We start from the raw sequence: 17,789 nt of genomic DNA, 5'->3' as shown, positions 1-17,789 counted from the left end.
TCTGCAATTTTCTGGAAGAGTTTGAGTAAGGTAGGTGTTAGCTCTTCTCTAAAATTTTGGTAGAATTCAGCTGTGAAGCCATCTGGTCCTGGGCTTTTGTTTGCTGGAAGATTTTTGATGACAGTTTCGATTTCCTTGCTTGTGATGGGTCTGTTAAGATCTTCTATTTCTTCCTGGTTCAGTTTTGGAAAGTTATACTTTTCTAGAATTTGTCCATTTCATCCAAGTTGTCCATTTTATTGGCATAGAGCTGCTGGTAGTAGTCTCTTATGATCCTTTGTATTTCAGTGTTGTCTGTTGTGATCTCTCCATTTTCATTTCTAATTTTGTTAATTTGGTTCTTCTCCCTTTGTTTCTTAATGAGTCTTGCTAATGGTTTGTCAATTTTGTTTATTTTTTTCAAAAAACCAGCTTTTAGCTTTGTTGATTTTTTGCTATGGTCTCTTTAGTTTCTTTTGCATTTATTTCTGCCCTGATTTTTAAGATTTCTTTCCTTCTGCTAACCCTGGGGTTCTTCATTTCTTCCTTCTCTAATTGCTTTAGGTGTAGAGTTAGGTTATTTATTTGGTTTTTTTTCTTGTTTCTTGATGTAAGCCTGTAATGCTATGAACCTTCCCCTTAGCACTGCTTTTACAGTGTCCCATAGGTTTTGGGTTGTTGTGTTTTCATTTTCATTCATTTCTATAGATATTTTGATTTCTTTTTTGATTTCTTCTATGATTTGTTGGTTATTCAGAAGCGTGTTATTTAGCCTCCATATGTTTGAAGTTTTAACAATTTTTTTCCTGTAATTGAGATCTAATCTTACTGCACTGTGGTCAGAAAAGATGACTGGAAGGATTTCAATTTTTTTGAATTTTTCAAGACCAGATTTATGGCCCAGGATGTGATCTATTCTGGAGAATGTTCCGTGTGCACTTGAGAAAAAGGTGAAGTTGATTGTTTTGGGGTGAAATGTCCTATAGATATCAATTAGGTCTAGCTGGTCCATTGTGTCATTTAAGGTTTGTGTTTCCTTGTTAATTTTCTGTTTAGTTGATCTATCATAGTTGTGAGTGGGGTATTAAAGTCTCCCACTATTATTGTGTTACTATTAATTTCCTCTTTCATACTCGTTAGTGTTTGCCGTACATATTTGCGGTGCTCCTATGTTGGGTGCATATATATTTATAATTGTTAAATATCTTCTCTTTGATTATCTTTGATCATATATGTAGTGTCCTTCTTTTATCCTTTTCACATCCTTTATTTGAAAGTCTATTTTATCTGATATGAGTATTGGCGACTCCTGCTTTCTTTTGGTCCTCCGTTTGCAATGTAAATACTTTTTTCGCAGCCCTTTCCTTTTAGTCTGTATGTGTCTCTTGTTTGAGGTGGGTCTCTTGGTAGACAGCCATATATACGGGGTCCTTGTTTTTTGTATCGCATATCAGCAATCTTGTCTTTTGGTTGGGGGCATTCAACCCATTTTACATTTTAGGGTAATTATTGATAGGTGTGGTCCCGTTGCCATTTACTTTGTTGTTCTGGGTTCACATTTATACACGCTTTCTGTATTTCTGTCTAGAGAAGATCCTTTAGCATTTGTTGAAGAGCTGGTTTGGTGGTGCTGAATTCTCTCAGCTTTGCTTGTCTGTAAAGCTATTGATTTCTCCTTCATATTTGAATGAGATCCTTGCTGGGTACACTAATCTGAGTTGTAGGTTTTTCTTTTTCGTCACTTTAAGTATGCCCTGCCATTCCCTTCTGGCCTGAAGAGTTTCTATTGACAGATCATCTGTTATCCTTATGGGAGTCCCCTTGTGTGTTATTTGTTGTTCTTCCCTTGCTGCTTTTAAATATTTGTTCTTTGTGTTTGTTCTTTGTTAATTTGATTAATATGTGTCTTGGGGTGTTTCGCCTTGGGTTTATCCTGTTTGGGACTCTCTGGGTTTCTTGGATTTGGGTGGCTATTTCCTTCCCCATTTTAGGGAAGTTTTCAGCTATTATCTCCTCGAGTATTTTTTCATGGCCTTTCTTTTTGTCTTCTTCTTCTGGGACTCCTATGATTCGAATGTTGGGGCATTTCACATTGTCCCAGAGGTCCCTGAGGTTGTCCTCATTTCTTTTGATCCTTTTTTCTTTTTTCCTCTCTGCTTCATTTATTTCCACCATTTTATCTTCTACCTCACTTATCCTATCTTCTGCCTCCGTTATTCTACTCTTGGTTCCCTCCAAAGTGTTTTTGATCTCATTCATTGCATTATTCATTTTTAATTGACTCTTTTTTATTTCTTCTAGGTCTTTATTAAACAGTTCTTGAATCTTTTCAATCTTTGTTTCCACGCTATTTATCTGTAACTCCATTTTGTTTTCAAGATTTTGGATCATTTTTATTATCATTATTCTAAATTCTTTTTCAGGTAGCTTCCCTATCTCCTCCCCTTTTGTTTGACTTGGTGGGCATTTTTCATGTTCCTTTACCTGTTGGGTATTTCTTTGCCTTTTCATCTTGTTTAGATTGCTGTATCTGGAGTGGGCTTTCTGTATTCTGGAGGTCTGTGGTTCCTTTTTATTGTGGAGGATTAACCCAGTGGGTGGGGTTAGACGATTGGCTTGTCAAGATTTCCTGGTTAGGGGAGCTTGCGTCAGTGTTCTGGTGCGTGGAACTTGATTTCTTCTCTTTGGAGAGCAATGGAGTGCCCAGTAATGAGTTTTGAGATGGGTCTATGTGTTAGGTGTGTCCTTGGGCAGCCTGTATGTTGATGTTCAGGGCTATGTTCCTGCATTGCTGGAGAATTTGCGTGGTATGTCTTGCTCTAAAACTTATTGGCTCTTGGGTGGTGGTTGGTTTCAGTGTAGGTATGGAGGCTTTTGGACGGTCACTTATTACTTAAAGTTCCATGTAGTCAGGAGTTTTGTGGTGTTCTCAGGTTTTGGGCTTAAGTCTCCTGCCTCTGGATTTCAGTTTTATTCTTCCTGTAGTCTCAGGACTTCTCCAACTATACAGCCCTCCTTTCGAAGACAATGGGCTGCTTTTCTGGGCGCCTGATGACCTCAGCTAGTGATCCGAAGTTGTTTTGCGAAGTTTGCTCTGCGTTCAGTTATTCTTTTGATGAATTTGTAGGAGAGAAAGTGGTCTCCCCGTCCTACTCCTCCGCCATCTTGGCTCCTCCCCACAATTCTTGTTTTTAAATTTACTTGCTGAACTTTAAAAATATTTTCTAATGATAGTGAAAGGAAAAAATAATGCCTTTGTGTTGGTGTTTGCATGGGACCCTTTCTGAAGTGCAGACCGCAGGACAGGAGACCATCTTGGAATACTGAGTGCCCTGTACAATAAATGGGAAAAATATCCACATCAACCAATTTATATCCAGTTAAATTTTAGGGATAAAAAGATGATACTGAAGTTCTCAGTGAGAAAAGCAGTCATAAGCAAAGAACTGAGAATCAGAATGATAGTGGAAAAACAGTGGGAATTCAGGGATTTGTCCTGTAAAACTTCTAAGCAAATATAATTTTAACCTAGAATCTTCTATCCAGTCAGATTATGAATTGAGCATGAGGCTAGAGTAAAGTCATTCCCAGACACAAAAATCTCAAAATGCTTTGCCTGTCGTGCACTCATTTGTAAGAAGTTATGGTAGGATGTATTTCACCCAACAAAGAAGAAAACCAAGAAAGAGAAAGGCTTTAACTCAGGATGTACATCATCCTACTTAAGAAGGAGAAAAGGAAATTTTCAGGACAAAAGCAAATTATCTGATAGGTTTAAAGGTGAGGAAAATTGTGTTGAGAGAGATTTTTATGGGTCTGTTGACAGTTGCAGGAAGACTTAGATGTTAAAGAAAGCCAACCAAATGAAGAAAAAGATTATTAACTCCAGGAAAACAAAAAGGTTTTCAAGGAAGGAACTGTAAGTGTAATTAACAGGTGATTTTAGTCACGGAGTAGAGTTTACCTTGGTGATTATAGGATACACTTATAAATGAAATCTTTCTCATTCTAAAAATAGTCACTACCAAAGACTGTTTTGGTCTTCCCAGGTGGCACAGTGGTAAAGAATCCGCCTGCCAATGCAGGAATCGCAGAAGCCGTGGGTTCTATCCTTGGATCAAGAAGATCCCCTGGAGGAGGAAACGGCAAGCCACTCCAGTGTTCTTGCCTGAAAAATTCCGTGGACAGCAGAGCACGGAGGGTTATAGTCCATGGGGTCACAAAGAATCAGACACGACTGAGCACACACACACACACACACACACACACACACACACCAAAGACTCTTTAGTACCTGGAGCTTGACACCTTAGTGCAGCGCTTACTGTGAGGAAGCAGACCCACCCTTGTCATTCACCCCCACCTCAGTCCAGGTTAGAAACAATTTGGGGACAGTGAAGATGTTCTCAACGGCCAGGTAGGGGACTTCCCTGGTGGTCCAGTGGTTGAAAATCCACATTCCAATGCAGGGAAAGTGGGTTCAATCCCTGGTTGGGGAACTAAATTCCATATGTGGCAGGGCAACTAAGCCCATGCCACAGCCTGAGAACCTGCATGCTGCTATGAAGACCCAGTGCAACAACAACAATAACAACAACAACAACAAAAAAAAAAAAAAAGAAAGAAAAAAGAAAGAAGTCAAGTGGGAAGTACTGGAGGTATGAGATTTTTTCTTCTTTTCCCCTCTTGTGCTTCCCCTTCTGTGAAACCAAATGAGGGAGCCTCCAAGGGACTCACTTCTAAAGGATGGGTCTTCTCCACAGGGCTCAGGCGCCTGGCTTCTCCCAAAGCAACTGATGAGAGAGAGACAGACAGACAGACAGGGCAAGAAAGAGTGACCCTGATGAAGCCACAATGTCCGTTATAGCTCAGTCTTATGAGGGACATACTGCCATTTCTGCCATATTCTATTAGTCACACAGGCTAATCCTGGTGTGATATAGTAGGGAATTACACAAGAGGGTGACTACAAAGAGGTGGGTATCTTGAATGCTGGCTATCTGCTAGTGATGACTATTTTAACTTTTTTTTTTTAAAGCATGTCTTTTTAGATATCACATAAAAATAAAATGCATGGAAAAAAGCTAATAAGCTGGATTCTTAAAAATTAAAAACTTTTGCCCTGAAAATAGACAGTCAAGAGAGTTGGAAGAGGAGTCATAGATTAGGAGAAATATTTGCAAAACACAAGTCTGATAAAGGACCATTATCCAAAATACACAAAGAATTCTTAAAGCTCAACAATAATAAAACAACAACTTGATTAAAAATGAACCAAAGACCATAGCGTATAACTCAGCAAAGAAAACTGATGGCAACAAGCATATGACAAAATCCTCCACATCACGTGTCATCAGGAAAATGTAATTTAAAAAAGCAGTGAGATATCAGTTCAGTCGCTCAGTCGTGTCTGACTCTTTGTGACCCCATGAACAGCAGCACGCCAGGCCTCCCTATCCATCACCAGCTCCCAGAGTCCACCCAAACCCATGTCCATTGAGTCAGTGATGCCATTCAACCATCTCATCTTCTGTCGTCCCCTTCTCCTCCTGCCCTCAATCTTTCCCAGCATCAGGGTCTTTTCAAATGAGATAGCTCTTCACATCAGGTGGCCAAAGTATTGGAGTTTCAGCTTCAACATCAGTCCTTCCAATGAACACCCAGGACTGATCTCCTTTAGGATGGACTGGTTGGATCTCCTTGCAGTCCAAGGGACCCTCAAGAGTCTTCTCCAACACACAGTTCAAAAGCATCAATCCTCAGCATTCAGCCTCCTTTATGGTCCAGCTTTCACATCCATACATGACCACTGGAAAAAACCATAGCCTTGACTAGACGGACCTTGTTGACAAAGTAAATTCTCTGCTTTTTAATATGCTTGTCTAGGTTGGACATACTTTCCTTCCAAGGGTAAGTGGTCCTTTTAATTTCAATGGGCTGCAGTCACCATCTGCAGTGATTTTGGAGCCCAGAAAAATAAGTCAAGCAACTGATTTCCACTGTCCCCATATATTTTGCCATGAAGTCATAGGACCTCAGATGCCATGATCTTAGTTTTCTGAATGTTGAGCTTTAAGCCAACTTTTTCACTCTCCTCTTTCACTTTCATCAAGAGGCTCTTTAGTTCTTCACTTTATGCCATAAGGGTGATGTCATCTGCATATCTGAGGTTATTGATATTTCTCCTGGTAATCTTGATTCCAGCTTGTGCTTCTTCCAGCCCAGCATTTCTCATGACGTGCTCTGCATACAAGTTAAAGAAGCAAGGTGACAATATACAGCCTTGACGTACTCCTTTTCCTATTTGGAACCAGTCTGTTGTTCCATGTCCAGTTCTAACTATTGCTTCCTGACCTGTATACAGGTTTCTCAAGAGGCAGGTCAGGTGGCCTGGTATTCCCATCTCTTTCAGAATTTTCCACAGTTTACTGTGATCCACATAGTCAAAGGCATTGGCATAGTCAATAAAGCAGAAGTAGATGTTTTTTTCTGGAACTCTCTTGCTTTTTTGATGATCCAACGGATGTGGCAATTTGATTTCTGGTTCCTCTGTCTTTCCTAAAACCAGCTTGAACATCTGGAAGTTCTCAGTTCACGTATTGCTGAAGCCTGGCTTGGAGAATTTTGACCATTACTTTACTAGCATGTGAGATGAGTGCAATTGTGTGGTAGTTTGAACATTCTTTGGCATTGTCTTTCTTTGGAATTGGAATGAAAACTGACCTTTTCCAGTCCTGTGGCCACTGCTGAGTTTTCCATATTTTCTGGCATATTGAGTTCAGCACTTTCACAGCATCATCTTTCAGGATTTGAAATAGCTCAATTGGAATTCCATCACCTCCACCAGCTTTGCTCGTAGTGATGCTCCCTAAGGCCCACTTGACTTCACATTCCAGGATGTCTGACTCTAGGTGAGCGACCACACCATTGTGATTATCTGGATCGTGAAGATCTTTTTTGTACCGTTCTGTGTATTCTTGCCACCTCTTCTTAATATCTTCTGCTTCTGTTAGGTCCCTACCATTTCTGTCCTTTATTGAGCCCATCTTTGCATGAAATATTCTCTTGGTATCTCTAATTTTCTTGAAGGGATATCTCATCTTTCCCATTCTCTTGTTTTCCTCTATTTCTTTGCATTGATTACTGAGGAAGGCTTTCTTATCTCTCCTTGTTATTCTTTGGAACTCTGCATTCAAATGGGTATATCTTACCTTTTCTCCTTTGCTTTTCACTTCCCTTCTTTTCACAGCAATTTGTAAGGCCTCCTCAGACAGCCATTTTGCTTTTTCGCATTTCCTTTTCTTGGGGATGGTCTGACAGAATGTTATCCACTGGAAAAGGAAATGGCAGACCTCTTCAGTATTCTTGCCTTGAGAACCCCATGAACAGTATGAAAAGGCAAAAAGATGGGATACTGAAAGATGAACTCCCCAGGTCGGTAGGTGCCCAATATGCTATTGGAGATCAGTGGAGAAGTAACTCCAGAAAGAATGAAGGGATGGAGTCAAAGCAAAAACAACACCCAGTTGTGGATGAGACTGGTGATAGAAGCAAGCTCCAGACCTGTAAATAGCAATATTGCGTAGGAACCTGGAATGTTAGGTCCAAGAATCAAGGCAAACTGGAAGTGGCCAAACAGGAGATGGCAAGAGTGAACGTCAACATTCTAGGAATCAACGAACTAAAATGGACTAGAATGGGTGAATTTAACTCAGATGACCATTATATCTACTACTGTGGGCAGGAATCCCTTAGAAGAAATGGAGTAGCCATCATAGTCAACAAAAGAGTCTGAAATGCAGTACGTGGATGCAATCTCAAAAACAACAGAATGATCTCTGTTCATTTCCAAGGCAAACCATTCAATATCATGGTAATCCAAGTCTATTCCCCGACCAGTAATGCTGAAGAAGCTGAAGTTGAACAGTCCTATGAAGACCTACAAGACCTTATAGAACAAACGCCCCCAAAAGATGTCCTTTTCATTGTAGGGGACTGGAATGCAAAAGTAGGAATTCAAGAAACACTTGGAGTAACAGGCAAATTTGGCCTTAGAGTACAGAATGAAGCAGGGCATAGGCTAATAGAGTTCTGCCAAGAGAATGCACTGGTCATAGCAAACACCCTCTTCCAACTACACGAGAAGACTCTACACATGAACACCACCAGATGGTTGACACCAAAATCAGATTGATTATATTCTTTGCATCCAAAGATGGAGAAGCTCTACATAGTCAGCAAAAACAAAACTGGGAGCTGATGGTGGCTCAGATCATGAACTCCTTATTGCCAAATTCAGACTGAAATTGAAGAAAGTGGAGAAAATCACTAGACCATTCAGGTATGACCTAAATCAAACCCCTTATGACTGTACAGTGGAAGTGAGAAATAGATTTAAGGGACTAGATCTGATAGACAGAGTGCCTGATGAACTATGGATGGAGGTTCGAGACAGGAATCAAGACCATCCCCAAGTGAGATATCACTGCATGCCTATTAGAATGGTCAAAATCCAGGACACTGACAAATCAAGGGCTGGTGAGGTGGAGCAACAGGAAATCTCTGGTTACTCCTGGTGGCAATTCAAAATGGTGCAATCATTTTGGATGACTGTCTGGCAGCTCCTTACAAAACTAAGCTCCTGCCTTATGATCCAGCAGTCATATACCTCAGCACTGCCCCAAAGAGGTTGAAAGTTTGTGAACACACAAAACTTTGCGCATGGATGTTTATGTCATATTTATTCATAACTACCAAAACTTGGAAGCAACTAAGATGTTTTTTAGCAGGTGAGTGCATAAATAAACTGGTATTTTCAGATAGTGAGGTATTATTCAGTGCTGAAAAGAAACTACCTGTTAAGTCGTGAAAAAACATTGAGGAAATTTAAATGCATGTTACTAAGTGAAGTAAGTCAAAGTTCTGTATGATTGAAAAGGCTACATTCTCTATGATTCCAATTATATGACACTCTAGAGAAGGCAAAATTATGGAGACAATATGAAGATCAGTGGTTTCCACGGATGTGAGGGTAGCGAGGGAGATGAATAGGCAGAGAATGAAGGATTTTTAGGACAGTGAAAATGCTCTATATAATATTATAAAGACAGATGTGTATGTTATTATCCACTTGTTCAAACCCACAGAATGGGCAACACCAAGAGTGAACCTGAAGGTGAAGTATGAACTTTGGATGATTAGGATGTGTCAGTATGGGATCAGTTGTATTTTTTTAAATTTAATTAATGTATTTTTAATATTGCTTATTTATTCGGCTGCATTGGGTCTTAGTTGCGGCATGTGGGATCTTCACTGTGTCATGTGGGATCTTTCCATGTGGAATACAGACTGTAGTTGTGGTATGAAGGCTTAGTAGTTGCAGAGCATGCGCTTGACCTGTGGCATGTGGAATCTTATTTCTTGGACCAAGGATTGATCTGTTTCCTCTGCATTGCAAGGTGAATTCTTAACCACTGGGCCACCAGGGAAGTACCTATTAATTGTAATAAATATACCACTCTTGTGAGTTATACTGATACTGGGAAAGCTATGCCTGTGCTGGGGCACAAGTCCATGGGAAATCTCCTTACTTTCCTCTTAATTTTGTTATAAACATAGAATTGCTCTAAAAAATTAGGTCTTTAAAAAAACCTATCAGAAGAAAAAACTTTTTTAAAGTAGGTAATGAGATGGATGGTTTTTATGTATTCAAACAAGGATTTAAAGTGGTGAAATTTGAGCAGATTTGAATAAAGTGAGAACGCATGATTGATAAAGGAACAAGCTTGGAATTTTGGATAAATGCCAGGAAGATCAGTGGGTCTAGAATGGAGCACAGAATTAGGTAGAGAAGTTAGGAAGTTCAGAGTCAGTAGGGTGCTGACCATAGTAACAAACTTGGATTTTTTTTCTGATGGGATAAAATGGTGGCAATCCATTGGAAATTTTGAAATAAAAGAGTAATGTGATCTTAAAATGACTGGTGGGCTTCCCTGGCAGCTCAGATGGTAAAGAATCTGCCTGCAATGCAGGAGACCTGGGTTTGATTCCTGGGTGGGGAAGATCCCCTGGAGAATGGAATGACTACCTACTCCTGTATTCTTGCCTGGAGAATTCCATGGACAGAAGAGTCTGGGGTGGAGAACTGACTTTTGGAGCAAGAGTGGAATGGCTATGGGAGTAAGCTAGAGACCCTGCTTGCTTAGATGGGAAAATAGCAATGAAAGTGATGGAAAATGGTTGTATTTCAGGTTTATTTTGAAGGCAGAATTTCTAAATAATAGAATTTACTATTCGATGAGATGTAATGCGATCTGTGAGGAAGAGAGGAGTCAAGAATGATTCCTAGTTAACTTCAGCAAATATGTGAATGTAGGTGCTATTTACTAAACTGGAGAAAAGCTAGGCAAGAATAAGGTTGTGACTATAGGAGGTAAGGAGCGGGGTAGGAGAAAACCTAGAAGAGAGCATGAAGTCACTGGTGCTGTTACAAAAGTGTTCCCTCAAGAAGGGTATGATCAATGTTGCCAAATTGCTGAGTTAGGTGAGATGAGGCCTGAGAACTGACCATTGAATTTAGTAGAATGCAGGTCACGGATAACCCTTAAAAAAAAGGGAATGATGAGTACACAAGTTTCTATCAACTGGAGTAGGAAATGGCAACCCACTCCAGTATTTTTGCCTGGGAAATCTCATGAACAGAGAACTCTGGTGGGCTATAGTCCATAGGGTTGCAGAATTGGACATAACTGAATGACTAAACAACAACAACAATGGAATGATTGGAAGAGAAAAATGGGAGGTGAGAAAGCTGGGAGCACTAACTTTAGACATATTTTTCAAGGAATTTTGCAATAAAGATGGCAGACACACAGTGTGGTAGATGGAGAGGCTAAATTAAGGGTCTAGGGAGAGGTTTGAAAAAATGGGAGATGTTACAATGGGTTTGTGCTGATTGGACTGGTCCTGTAGAAAAGTAGAAATCAAAGATACGGGGAGGGGGGGAAAAGGGACATAATTGTGGCAGCAAAATCCTTGACTAGCCAGCATGGGTTGAAATTCAGAGTAGAAGTAAAAGGAGGAAGAAGGCTTCAACTGCAATAGGAGAGAAGCCAGCGAACAGAGCTAGAACTGACTCTGGGTTAGTCAACTTGGTGGTTGTTAAGGTGAAAGAGTTCTTTTCTGATTTTTCTTGAATTTCTCAGTAAAAGTTTTGAGGCCATCAGTAGTGGGGAGAGGGTCCATTTCCTAATACTGAACCATCCTGCAATCCTCTTTCAACATGATGTGTTATTCTTCTAACACAGTGTTGACTAGTTTAGATATTACTGAGAAGTTTTCCTAGTGAAATATTTTTGCAGGTATATGTTTTGTTTTGTGAACCTCACAAGGTGAGTTTAGAAACTTGCTAATTTATATAAGAATTATGTTTTTAAAAGTTTTCTTTTTAAATGTGGACCATTTAAAAAAATCTTTATTGAATTTGTTATACCTCCTGCATTGGAAGGTGAAGTCTCAACCACTGGACCACCAGGGAAGTCCCAGAATTATGTTTTTAATGATATAAAAAGTTTGATACTAAAAGTTGCTATGTCCATTGATGTTGGAGGTTATAGTGATAGGTTGTTGTAGCTGTTTTCTTATAATTTCCATTTCTTTCATGTTTATTTTCTATTCAACTTTTCCTAAGCTTTTTGAGTTAAATTTGGTAAATTATCTTGCAATAATGCAAGATAATTGCAATTATTATCTTGCAATAATGTCAATTTCATTGAAAATTTTATATCAAGATAGTATTTTACATAATGTTATCCTATTCATTTTTATTTTAATTTTTAAATGCCATTTAAAAAAAGATTATTTTAGCCTTACAGGAAAGTTGCAAAATTATTATAAAGAGTTCTTGTATACTCTTCATCCAGCTTCCCCTTGTATTAGCATCTTAAATAACTAAAGACCAGTTGTCAACAGTGAGAAATTAACTTCAGCTCAATGTTACTAAAGTAAAGTAACATTAGAAATTAATTTCAGCTCAATGTTACTAAAGTAAAGTACAGAAATTACTTGGATTTTTCACCAGATTTTTCCACAGATGTCCCTTTTCTGTCCCAGGACCTCCTTCAGTATTCCACGTTGCACTTAGTCATCATGGCTCCTTGGTTAGGCTCTTCCAATGTATTCCTTGGTCTCCCTTGTCTCTCATGATCTTGACATGACAGAGTACTGATCAGTTACTTTGTAGAGTGTTTCTCAATATGGGGTTCTCTGATACATGTTTATGACTGGATTGAGGTTATCCATTATTTGGAAGGTGCCATAGGCTGATGTGCTTTTCTTAGTGCATCATATCAGGGGTACATGATGTCAATATGCATTATTGGGGCTTCCCTGGTGGCTCAGTGGTAAAGAATCCACCTGCCAATGCAGGAGACTTGGGTTCAATCCCTGATCTGAGAAGATCCCACATGCCCCAGAGCAACTAAGCCCATGGTGCCACGACTATTGAGCCTGTACTGTAGAGCTGGGGAGTCACAACTACTGAGCCTGAGTTCCCTAGAGCTCATGCTCTGGGAAACCACTGCAATGAGAAGCCCGTGCACCACAATTAGAGAGTATCCCCCGATTGCTGCAATTAGAGAAAAGCCCTTGCAGCAGTAAAGACCCAGCACAGCCAAAAATAAACAGATAAAATTACTAAAAATATGTATTATTTGTCATGTTAACCTTCATTTCTTGGCTAAGGTGATTTCTACTAGGACTCTTTACTCTTTTTCCTGTTATAAATATTCAATATTTGTAGGAGATATTTTGAGACTATGAAGATACCCTATTTATACAATGATGGATCTTTCCTGTGGTTAAACCTTACTGCAATGTTCTAATTTACTTATTTTAAAATTCTTTTGTTTATAATTAAATATATTTTTAATTGAAGGATAATTGCTTTACAATATTGTGTCGTTTTCTGCCAAACATTAACATGAATCAGCCGTAGGTATACCCATGTCCTCTCCCTCTTGAAGCTCCCCTATCCCCACTCTATCCCATCCATCTAAGTTGTTACAGAGACCTGGTTGAGTTCCCTGAGTCATACTGCAAATTTCCATTGGCTATTTATTTCACATATGGTAATATATATGTTCCCATGTTACTCTCTTCATACATCTCAACTCTCCTTTCCCCCACCCCGGTGTGCCTCCATGTCCTAGCTATAGTAAATAGTGCTGCAATGAACATTGGGGTACATGTGTCCTTTTCAATTTTGGTTTCCTCCGGGTATATGCCTAGTAATGGGATTGTCGGGTCATATGGTGGTTTTATTCCTAGTTTTTTTGCGCTTTTTTTTTTGAATTCCTAGTTTTTAAAGGGATCTCAATGCTCTCTCCCATAGTGGCTGTATCAATTTACATTTCCACCAACAATGCAAGAGGGTTCCCTTTTCTTCACACCCTCTCCAGTATTTATTGTTTGTAGAGTTTTTGATGATGGCCATTCCGACCAATGTGAGGTGATATTTCATTGTAGTTTTGATTTGCATTTCTCTAATAGTGAGCAATGTTGAGTATATTTTCGTGTGTTTATTAGCCATCTATATGTCTTCTTTGGAGAAATGTCTGTTTAGGTCTTTTTCCACTTTTTGACTGGGTTGTTTTTTGGTATTGAATTGTTTACTTTGGAAATTAATCCTTTGTCAGTTGTTTCATTTGCTATTATTTTCTCCCATTCTGAGGGTTGCCTTTTCACCCTGTTTATGCTTTCCTTTGCTGTGCAAAAGCTATGCAAAATTAAACTTTTAAGTTTAATTAGGTCCTACTTGGTTTTTTTTTTTTGCTTTTATTTCCATTACTCTAGGAGGTGGGTCATAGAGGATCTTGCTGTGATTTATGTCATAGAGTGTTCTGACTATGTTTTATTCTAAGAGTTTTATAGTTTCTGGTCTTACATTTCAGTCTTTAATCCATTTTGAGCTTATCTTTATGTGTTGTGTTAGGAAGTGTTCTAATTTCATTCTTTTACATGTAGCTGCCCAGTTTCCCCAGCAGCACATATTGAAGAGATTATCTTTGCCCCATTTTATATTCTTGCCTCTGATGGACAGGGAAGCCTGGCATGCTGCAGTCCATGGGGTCGCAAAGAGTTGGACATGACTGAGAGACTGAATTGAACTTTTAAAAAAATAAGGTACCCATAAGTGTGTGGGTTTATATCTGGGGTTTCTATCTTGCTCCATTGGTCTATATTTCTGTTTTTGTGCCAGTACTATACTGTCTTGATGACAGTAGCTCTGTGGTATAGTCTGAAGTCAGGGAAGGTTGATTCCTTCAGCTCCATTCTTCCTATCAAATTATCAATGGTATTTTTCACAGAACTAGAATTAAAAAATCTCACAATTCATATGGAAACACAAAAGATCCCAAATAGCCAAAACAATCTAGGTATTTTATTCTTTTTGTTGCAATGGGATTGATTCCATAATTTCTTTTTCTGATTTTTCATTGTTAGTGTATAGGAATGCAAGTGATTTCTATGTATTGATTTTTGTATCCTGTGACTTTGCCAAATTCACTGATTAGCTCTAGTAATTTTCTGATGGTATCTTTAGAGTTTTCTATATATAGTATCATATCATCTGCAAACAATGAGAGTTTTACTTCTTTTCCGATTTGGATTCTTTTTATTTCTTTTTCTTATCTGCCATAGCCGGGACTTCCAAAATTATGTTGAATAATAGTGGTGAGAGTGGGCACCCTTGTCTTGTTCCTTATTTCAGAGGGAATGCTTTTAGGTTTTCACCATTGAGAATAATGTTTGCTGTCAGTTTATCATATGTAGGCTTTATTAAGTTGAGGCAGATTCCTTCTAGCCCATTTTTTGAAGAGTTTTTATCATGAAGGGGTGCTGAATTTTGTTGAAAGCTTTTCCTGCATCTGTTGAAATTATCATATGGTTTTTACCTTTCAATTTGTTAATATGGTGTATCACATGGATTGACTTGTGTATACTGAAGAATCCTTGCATCTCTGGGACAGACCTGACTTGATCATGGTGTATAATCATCTTAATGTGTTGTTGAATTCTGTTTTATTCAAACGAGAATAAAAAAAGCTCTTTTGGCTTGTTTTATTATATTTTGCTGTGCCCTCAGCGAAAGTTCTTTTTTAAAATATTAACAAATCTCCATTTAACAGGTTTAAAAAATTCATTATGCTTTTGGTGTCATATGTAAGGAATCTTTGTCTAATGTAAGGTCACAGAGATTTCTACAAGTTTATTCAAGAAGACTCATAGTTTTACATTTTACATTTAGGTCTGTAGCCTATTTTGAGCTATTGTTTGTATGAAATGTAATATATGTATCAACGTTCATTTTTGATATGTGGACATCCATTTGTTTTGGAACCACTTGATGAAAAGACTGTCTTTTCTCCATGCAGTTGCCTTTGTCAAAATTTAACTAACTATATCTGTGTGGTTAGATATCCTCTGCTCCGATCCCTGCCCAAGTTTAAGGTGTAGAGCATGATGATTTGACTTACATATACTGTGAAGTGATTAACACAAGAAGTTTACTTAGCATCTATCAGCTCTAAATATGGTCAAAAATAAAAAAGCAAAAGAATTTTTACCCATGTGATGAGAATTCTTAGTATTTACTCTCTTAACAACTTTCCCATTATTATATATAACATTAGTTATATTCATCATGTTCTACATTACATCTTTATTTATTTATTTATTTTTTTAGTGGGTTTTGTCATACATTGATATGAATCAGCCATGGATTTACATGTATTCCCAATCCCGATCCCCCCTCCCACCTCCCTCTCCACCCGATTCCTCTGGGTCTTCCCAGTGCACCAGGCCGGAGCACTTGTCTCATGCATCCCACCTGGGCTGGTGATCTGTTTCACCATAGATAGTATACATGCTGTTCTTTTGAAATATCCCACCCTCACATTCTCCCACAAGTTCAAAAGTCTGTTCTGTATTTCTGTGTCTCTTTCTTGTTTTTTTGCATATAGGGTTATCGTTACCATCTTTCTAAATTCCATATATATGTGTTAGTATGCTGTAATGGTCTTTATCTTTCTGGCTTACTTCACTCTGTATAATGGGCTCCAGTTTCATCCATCTCATTAGAACTGATTCAAATGAATTCTTTTTTAATGGCTGAGTAATATTCCATGGTGTATATGTACCACAGCTTCCTTATCCATTCATCTGCTGATGGGCATCTAGGTTGCTTCCATGTCCTGGCTATTATAAACAGTGCTGCGATGAACATTGGGGTGCACGTGTCTCTTTCAGATCTGGTTTCCTCAGTGTGTATGCCCAGAAGTGGGATTGCTGGGTCATATGGCAGTTCTATTTCCAGTTTTTTAAGAAATCTCCACACTGTTCTCCATAGCGGCTGTACTAGTTTGCATTCCCACCAACAGTGTAAGAGGGTTCCCTTTTCTCCACACCCTCTCCAGCATTTATTGCTTGTAGACTTTTGGATAGCAGCCATCCTGACTGGCGTGTAATGGTACCTCATTGTGGTTTTGATTTGCATTTCTCTAATAATGAGTGATGTTGAGCATCTTTTCATGTGTTTGTTAGCCATCTGTATGTCTTCTTTGGAGAAATGTCTGTTTTTAGTTCTTTGGCCCATTTTTTGATTGGGTCATTTATTTTTCTGGAATTGAGCTTCAGGAGTTGCTTGTATATTTTTGAGATTAATCCTTTGTCTGTTTCTTCATTTGCTATATTTTCTCCCAATCTGAGGGCTGTCTTTTCACCTTGCTTATAGTTTCCTTTGTTGTGCAAAAGCTTTTAAGTTTCATTAGGTCCCATTTGTTTAGTTTTGCTTTTATTTCCAATATTTTGGGAGGTGGGTCTTAGAGGATCTTGCTGTGATTTATGTCAGAGAGTGTTTTGCCTATGTTCTCCTCTAGAAGTTTTATAGTTTCTGGTCTTACATTTAGATCTTTAATCCATTTTGAGTTTATTTTTGTGTATGGTGTTAGAAAGTGTTCTAGTTTCATTCTTTTACAAGTGGTTGACCAGTTTTCCCAGCACCACTTGTTAAAGAGGTTGTCTTTTTTCCATTGTATATCCTTGCCTCCTTTGTCAAAGATAAGGTGTCCATAGGTTCGTGGATTTATCTCTGGGCTTTCTATTCTGTTCCATTGATCTATATTTCTGTCTTTGTGCCAGTACCATACTGTCTTGATGACTGTGGCTTTGTAGTAGAGTCTGAAGTCAGGCAGGTTGATTCCTCCAGTTCCATTCTTCTTTCTCAAGATTACTTTGGCTATTCGAGGTTTTTTGTATTTCCATACAAATTGTGAAATTCTTTGGTCTAGTTCTGTGAAAAATACCGTTGGTAGCTTGATAGGGATTGCATTGAATCTATAGATTGCTTTGGGTAGAATAGCCATTTTGACAATATTGATTCTTCCAATCCATGAACACGGTATGTTTCTCCATCTGTTTGTGTCCTCTTTGATTTCTTTCATCAGTGTTTTATAGTTATGCCAATAAAATGGACAACTTGGATGAAATGGACAAATTCTTAGAAAAGTATAACTTTCCAAAACTGAACCAGGAAGAAATAGAAGATCTTAACAGACCCATCACAAGCAAGGAAATCGAAACTGTCATCAAAAATCTTCCAGCAAACAAAAGCCCAGGACCAGATGGCTTCACAGCTGAATTCTACCAAAAATTTAGAGAGGAGCTAACACCTATCTTACTCAAACTCTTCCAGAAAATTGCAGAAGAAGGTAAACTTCCAAACTCATTCTATGAGGCCACCATCACCCTAA

The sequence above is a fragment of the Cervus canadensis genome, chromosome 21 (genome assembly GCF_019320065.1).
Source record: "Cervus canadensis isolate Bull #8, Minnesota chromosome 21, ASM1932006v1, whole genome shotgun sequence".
Taxonomy (NCBI): domain Eukaryota; kingdom Metazoa; phylum Chordata; class Mammalia; order Artiodactyla; family Cervidae; genus Cervus; species Cervus canadensis.
This window is presented reverse-complemented; position numbering follows the sequence as displayed.